Source organism: Silene latifolia, chromosome 6 (assembly GCF_048544455.1).
Source record: "Silene latifolia isolate original U9 population chromosome 6, ASM4854445v1, whole genome shotgun sequence".
Lineage (NCBI taxonomy): Eukaryota > Viridiplantae > Streptophyta > Magnoliopsida > Caryophyllales > Caryophyllaceae > Silene > Silene latifolia.
In genome coordinates, this window is record NC_133531.1 from 43,321,401 (window position 1) to 43,328,619 (window position 7,219).

Below are 7,219 nucleotides of genomic sequence, written 5' to 3' on the forward strand. Positions count from 1 at the left end.
ACTTAGTCCTCAAATCGGTTAGAGCTCTTTTACCTGTTGACCCACGAGGAAAGTTCAAACCCAACTGGGTTGGACCATTCTTGGTCAAGTCAATACTCCTGGGGGGTGCGGTTAGAATCACAGACCTAGACGGGAATGAATTTGCCAATCCAACTAACCTTGACCAACTGAAACAATATTATGTCTAGAATAGGGACAAAAACGCGCCTCGCGTGACACTATGTGTCGCTCCTGCGGCACGAAAAAAAAAAACGGCCCCTGGCCCGCTGAAATAAAGCTTATCTCACTTTGCTCTTGCATTTTGACAATTCGTCATCCTCATATCATCAAATAAATTGAATTGTGCTTTAAGAGTAAGTAAAGCTCATGCTCATTCTCTAGTTCATCACAAGCTCTTGCTTAGAAGAATTATTCTTTTACATTTGGTTTTGTGACTTACTCGGGGACGAGTAAGGCTTAAGTGTGGGGAGGTTTGATATACGATTAATTTACTTCTAATTCCCTCTTTCTTTTATGCATACCGACTCATAACGAGTCGGTTTCGGGTGTTTTTCCTTGCTTTTTGTGCCCAATGCCCGTACTTGTTACCTTGTGCATCCTTTTGTAGGAAACGACCCGAGTATGGAGAATTTGGGTCAAGAAAGGCACCCCATTGCCTTGACATGAAGAAGAGGTGAAGAAATGCTGAAGAGTGTGTTTTTGCGGACGGCCGCTGGTCTAGCCACCGGCAAAACACACCCCAGAGAATCACTTAAGGTTTTGAAGAAAAGTTGAGGAATGTGCTTTGCTTGCGGGAGGGCGACAAACCGCCCACCGGTAAAGCACAACAAATGGAATTAATTGAAGAATTTGGTGAAAAACAAGCTTGACCTCATTCGCCGCCGGTAGAGCACCCGAGGTCAACCGGCATTACCCACCATAAAGAAGAAGAAGAAGTCTGAAGAAGGTGTTTTGCGCCGGGCCGACAGGCAAACCCCCACCGGTAAAACACACGAGATGCGGACATTTTAAATCTTTGCAGTTTTGCGGTAGGAGCACCGGCTGCCGGTGCACCGGCAAAACGCAGCAGACGGGATTTGGGCTTTTCTTCCTCTTTTCTTCCTAATCTTGTACAAGCCTATAAATACCCCCTCTTAAACCCTTTTGTACACACAACCCTAGATCCAGAATTTTTACCCTTTCAAGCTTTAAACTTTCTTAATCTCTTTGTTAATCTTTCTTTAATTAGAGAAGTTCTTCAATCAATTAGTGATTGAATTTGGGTTTGTAAGAAGATTGAAGGATTTCCTTGTTTATTAATTCTATCCAAATTCCTCTTTCACTACTTTGTTGGTATTAATTCTCTCCCTATTTTCATTTGTTTACATTTTGTTCTTCTTTTATGTTTGTTAGATTGTTTATGTTAAGATTGTTGGTGTTGTTTGTTTGTTGTTGTTAATTTCATCATTGTTCACCTTTTCATTGTTCATCTTTCCTTTGTTTCTCTTTCATTTGTTCATCCTTGGGTAGTTGTCCTCAAAGACTTAATCTTTGAGTTGATTTGGTTAAAGATTGTGTCTTTAAGTTTAATCACCCTTGTTATTAGATTAAATCATCTTTCCTTACACCTATTGTTAGATTGTTGCATGTTTAGTAGTGAATTTCATCTTCCCACCATGTTTGTGACCAAAGTTTCCATCTTTATTGTCTATTTTGCAATTAGGACCATGATTAGTGAGTAGTCTCCCACTAGGGCTCGGTTTGACCCAACATGAGTAATTTCACTAATTGAATTTCATAAAGGCTAATTAATTGGGGAAATCGGTGAGGGTAGGTTAGAGGAATGACTTGGTTTATGGGTTGACTTTTGGGTAGTGTTGACTTACGACCCTTGACCACCAACGAGAGTTGGTTAGGTTGTGATTTGGATACCCGTGATTTGACCCTATTGTTGACCTTGGTTGAGACCGAAAGGGAGAACCGGGGTAGGACACCTCTAATCTAGCGTTTGAAATCGACCCTCGAGAGAGGGAGTGGGACGACCCGGGAATTGACGGGGCTTAATGACCTTAGCAAATATTGGACTACCTTGGGAATAATGCATGTTTTTGGGGTAGTCGGGTATTGAGTTAGGGATTCCGACCTTCGAACCCGAGAGGGGGGTTGGTGGGTAGCACTAGTGTCCTATTTCGAACCCGAGAGGGGGGTCTTAGGCGAATTAGAGTCGTCACCTCCTCACCTAGCTACCCTTGTAATTAGCCTAGAGATTTGATTGTGTGGAATTATGATCTGTTTGGGAAGAACCGAGTCTTAGGTTTTTAATCATTTGATTTACATCTATTTATTCTATCTTGCTCTTTCTCCTATTTCTTCATTTGTTTGTTTTACCTTGTTGTTAGTAGCTCTAGTATAACTTTCCCTCTTTATTGTCGACTTAGCTAAACCATAGAGTTAAAACGATTAGTAGTCTTCCTAGCTCCTTGTGGGATCGACCCTTAATAGTGTACAACGATAAAATCGTGCACTTGCGAGGTATAGCTTGATACCATCAAGTTTTTGGCGCCGTTGCCGGGGAGTTCGGCTAGATATTAATTGTTTTCGTTCTTGTTTAGACTAAGTCTTTTGTTACTAATCCCTCTCTTGAGTGTGTAGGACTTTTTGCATGGTTAGGAGAGCTCGAATAGGTCAACCAATACGCCCGATTGACCACGAGATCGAAGCAACCGCGAGAAGACTAAATTCACTCCGTAGAAGAGGGCTTATAGAAACACCGATTCCTCAAGAAAATCCAGTAATTGAGAACCTTCAAGAAGGACCACGGGTCTTTGAAACTTTCGAAAATCCTTTTGCAACACCGGAAACGGAAGTAACAATGGCCGCGGTTCCTATGAGAGATAACTTGGCTCCGAAAAAGGTGGTGAATCCGAGTATTGTGAAGCCACCTATTCAAGCCAACAATTTCGATGTGAAAGCCACCTTGCTACAACTTGTCCAAGGGAATCAATTCGGAGGGGAGCCACCAAAACCCCAACGAGCATCTCAACGAGTTCTTGGATAGTTGTGACATGTTCAAGGCCAATGGAGTCACGGAAGATGCCGTACGCCTTAGGCTTTTCCCTTACTCTTTGAGGGGAAGTGCCAAGGAATGGCTTAAAAGTTGTGAACCCGACTCTCTTCGGACTTGGGACGATGTCTCTAAGGCTTTTCTCAACAAGTATTTCCCACCCCAACGAACCGCAAGAATCAAGAGTGAGCTCCAAGGGTTCACCCAACAAGAAGATGAGACCCTTTATGAAGCATGGGAGAGGTACAAGGGCCTCCAAAGGCTATGTCCTCACCACGGTATTGGAGATGATGAGCTCATCAACAATTTCTATGAAGGGTTAAACAATGATATGAAGATGAACCTTGATTCCGGCTCGGGGAAGGGAGCTTTGGATAAGATAGATCACAAGACGGCAAAAGAACTTATTGAAGAAATGGCTTCTCGTACCTTTCATTGGAACAATGATAGGCACAAGAGGAAGGGGAAGTCAACGGTCGAGTCGGCCAACAATGTGGAAGTGAAAGAGATGATAGAAGAGCTTAAGCAACAAGTAGCCTTGATGAGCTCAAGCAAGACATCTAGCAATTCTTCTATGAGGAACCAAGTCTATAGTTGTGAGCTTTGTGGAGACCAAGGACACCCACCCAATGAGTGTCCTTTGGTGGTTGGAGATGGAAGTTGTATGGAGCAAGTGAACGGGATATGGGAGTCTAGTCCGGCCAAGCAAGCATTTAACAACAACCAATATCACCCGGGATTGAGAGCCCACCCAAACTTCTCCTATGGCTCTCAAAATGTCCAAAACCCAACCTTCCAACAAAAATCACAACAACCAAACTTCCAAACTCAAAAACAAAACACAACATTTAATCAAGGTCCACCGGGTTTCCAAGGAAGAACTTTCCAACCTAGACAACAATTTCAATCACTTAACCCACCAACCACCCAACCATTCCAACAAACCACCCAACCAAAGTCAAACATGGAACTCATGATGGAACAAATGATGAATCATCAAACACAATTCATCAACCATACCACCCAAAAACAAGAAGAGACAACCACATCCATCAACCAACTTAGAACCCAAATGCAAGCCCCTCAACGAATGACGGACAACCAAATCTCCCAATTGGCTACCCAAATGAGCCAACTACAAGCCTCCCAAGGTAAATTCCCGGGTAAAACCGAGGAAAATCCAAAAACCATGAATGCTATTCATTTGAGGAGTGGTAGAGATTTGGAAGACCGGGAATTTGTCAAGAAAAGGAAGAGTAGTAGACCGGGTAATGTCATTGAACCTCAAATTGTGGTTGAACCTCCTAAGGTAATTGAAGAAAAGGAGGGAAAAGATGAGCTTGTGGAAATTGTTGTGGAAACTCCAAGAGTGATTGATGAACCAACAAGGGTAGTTGAAGAGCCTCAACAACAAGTGGTACGAACTTATGTACCACCGGTTCCCTTTCCACAAAGGTTGGCAAGAGCCAAACTTGAACAAAAGTATGGGAAGTTCATGGATATGATGAAGGGTATCAACATTACTATGCCTTTCATTGATGCCGTAAAGGAGATTCCAAGCTATGGCAAGTTCTTGAAGGAGCTCATCTCTAACAAAAACTCCTTGAGCCCGACAACCACGGTGAACTTATCCAAGGAGTGTAGTGCAATTCTCATGAATGAGGCTCCTCAAAAGCTTGAAGACCCGGGGAGTTTCTCCATTCCTTGTAAGATTGGGACCGTGCACATTGAGAGGGCTTTGTGTGATTTGGGGGCTAGCATTAGTCTTATGCCCCTCAAAATTTTCAAGAAGTTGAAAGGTTATGAGCTTTCACCAACAAGGGTTTCTCTCCAACTTGCCGATAGGTCGGTAAGATACCCGATTGGTCTTGTGGAGGATGTCCCGCTCAAGGTGGGGAAACTTGCATTTCCATGTGATTTCTATGTTATGGACATCCCCGAAGACTCAAATATTCCCATCATATTGGGGCGCCCTTGCCTTGCTACGGGGGGTGCCATGATTGATGTGAAGAATGGGAGGCTTTCTTTGCAAGTGGGTGAAGATAAGGTTGAATTCTCCTTGAACAAGGCTATGAAAGAGCCTTCGGAAGAAAAGTCTTGTTATATGATTGATGTGGTCGAAGAATGGGTTGATATGAAGAAGTTTGATGAAGACAAGGGTTTGCAAGGGTTCCTTGAGGGCAAGGTAAAGGATTGCAAGGAGCACCGGGAGTATGCTTTAGCTATGGAAGCAACAATTGAAGAAGACCCGGACAAAGAATTTGAAAGCTTGAGAGGAGATGGTAAAAAAGAGGAGAGATCCACGCCTCCTCAAGTGGAGTTGAAACCTCTTCCCTCTACTCTTAAACATGCTTTCCTTGGCCCTAATGATACTTACCCTATTATTGTCAATAGTGCACTCAATGACACCGAACTTCAAAAATTACTTGATGTTGTGAGAAAGTACAAGGATGTCATTGGGTACTCAATTGATGATATTAAGGGGATTAGCCCTTCTTTTTGCACCCATCGCATTCACTTGGAGGATGAGAGTGCATCTTCCATTGAGCCTCAACGCCGCCTTAACCCCGCTATGAAAGAAGTGGTTAGGAAGGAGGTGTTGAAGCTCTATGATGCAAGCATAATTTACCCTATCTCCGATAGTGCATGGGTGAGCCCGGTGCATGTTGTGCCAAAGAAGGGCGGGGTCACGGTAGTCACCAATGATAAGAATGAACTAATTCCAACAAGAGTCACAACCGGGTGGAGAATGTGTATAGACTATAGGCGCCTCAACAAGGCAACTAGGAAAGACCATTTCCCCCTCCCTTTCCTTGACCAAATGTTGGAAAGACTTGCCCAACATTCTCATTTTTGCTACCTTGATGGGTTTTCGGGGTTTTTCCAAATCCCGATTCACCCTAATGACCAAGAAAAGACCACATTCACGTGCCCATTTGGCACTTTTGCTTATAGGCGCATGCCCTTTGGGCTTTGCAATGCGCCGGCCACATTTCAAAGATGCATGCTAGCTATATTTTCCGAATATGTTGAGAATATCATGGAGGTGTTTATGGACGACTTCTCGGTCGTAGGCACCTCATTTGATGGATGTCTAGCTAATTTGGGTAAGGTCTTGAAAAGATGTCAAGAGAGTGGTTTAGTCTTGAATTGGGAGAAATGTCACTTCATGGTGACATCCGGGGTTGTTTTGGGTCATGTAGTGTCAAGTAAGGGCTTGGAAGTTGATCAAGCCAAGATTGAAGTGATCAAAACTCTACCCCCTCCCACTAATGTTAAAGGAATTAGGAGTTTTCTTGGGCATGCCGGTTTTTACCGGAGATTCATTAAGGATTTTTCTTTGATTGCCCGACCTTTAACTTTGTTGCTTGGAAAAGATGTGCCATTTGAATTTACTAATGAGTGTTTGGATGCATTCAATAGGTTGAAGGAAGCTCTCATCACCGCTCCAATCATGCAACCTCCCACTTGGGGAGAACCTTTCGAGTTGATGTGCGATGCTAGTGATGTGGCGGTGGGAGCGGTGCTTGGGCAAAAGAAGAATGGCAAGCTCCGTGCCATATATTATGCAAGCAAGACTTTGGATGAAGCTCAATCACACTACACTACCACCGAAAAAGAGCTCTTGGCGGTCATATATGCCATGAACAAGTTTCGCTCCTACCTAGTTGGCTCTAAAGTAATTGTGCACACCGATCACACGGCATTGAGGCACTTACTAATCAAGAAGGAGTCGAAGCCACGCTTGATTCGGTGGATACTATTGTTACAAGAGTTCGATATCGAGATTAGAGACAAGAAAGGTGTAGAAAATGTGGTAGCCGATCATCTTTCTCGGCTACTCCATGTCAAAGATAAGGATGGATTGCCAATTGATGATACATTACCGGATGATCAACTATTCGCACTAGCTTTGATGGATACCCCGTGGTACGCGGACTATGTAAATTATTTGGTATCCGGGGTCATCCCACACGGTTATGATTCCCATAAGAAAAAGAAATTCTTCCATGACCTTAAGCAATATTTTTGGGAAGAACCGTGCCTCTACAAAGCTTGTCTTGCCGGGATAATTAGAAGATGCATCCCCAATGAAGAAGTCCAACCCATAATCTCTCATTGCCATGACATGCCAAGTGGAGGGCATGGTAGTTCACGGAAAACCGCCGCGAGGGT

At 43.5% G+C, this 7,219-nt stretch overlaps 1 non-coding gene across 1 annotated transcript; it reads right to left on the reverse strand.

Annotated features, from left to right (window-relative positions):
• Positions 1-3,218: 3,218 nt before the first annotated feature.
• LOC141589261 (small nucleolar RNA R71) lies at positions 3,219-3,325 on the reverse strand. Its single transcript, XR_012520209.1, has one exon. It is a non-coding gene; the product is annotated as a small nucleolar RNA R71 (small nucleolar RNA).
• Between the last annotated feature and the right edge of the window lie 3,894 nt (positions 3,326-7,219).